Source organism: Tupaia chinensis, unplaced genomic scaffold (assembly GCF_000334495.1).
Source record: "Tupaia chinensis unplaced genomic scaffold, TupChi_1.0 Scaffold140941_1, whole genome shotgun sequence".
Classification (NCBI taxonomy): domain Eukaryota; kingdom Metazoa; phylum Chordata; class Mammalia; order Scandentia; family Tupaiidae; genus Tupaia; species Tupaia belangeri.
The window spans coordinates 16,530-16,772 of NW_006200810.1; the positions used below are offsets into that span (position 1 = coordinate 16,530).

General features: G+C 59.7%; 1 protein-coding gene across 1 annotated transcript in view; it reads left to right on the forward strand.

Moving 5' to 3' along the window:
* The window catches only part of LOC102496941 (HLA class I histocompatibility antigen, B-14 alpha chain), a gene marked incomplete at its 5' end in the record, with an annotated part of 2,623 nt that overhangs the window by 2,126 nt on the left and 254 nt on the right, over positions 1-243 (forward strand). The gene's annotated exons all lie outside the window — the stretch shown is intronic.

Here is a 243-nt window from a genome sequence, read left to right on the forward strand (position 1 = left end):
CTACTCTGAGTCCCCTCCATCCACATCCACACCAGAAGTCCCTGTTTCCACCTCAGAGACTGGGATCCTACCCAGGCTGTTCACCTGAATCCACAACTTCCCCAGAAGTATATCCCCCAGACACCTGAGCCCAGGCTTAGTGGGCCCCCTCCCCAGCCCAGGTGTCCTGTCCACGCCCAGATGGTCACACAGGGCTGCTTCCTGGGCAGTGGGAGGGGCTGCACCATGTCCGAATCTCCTTAC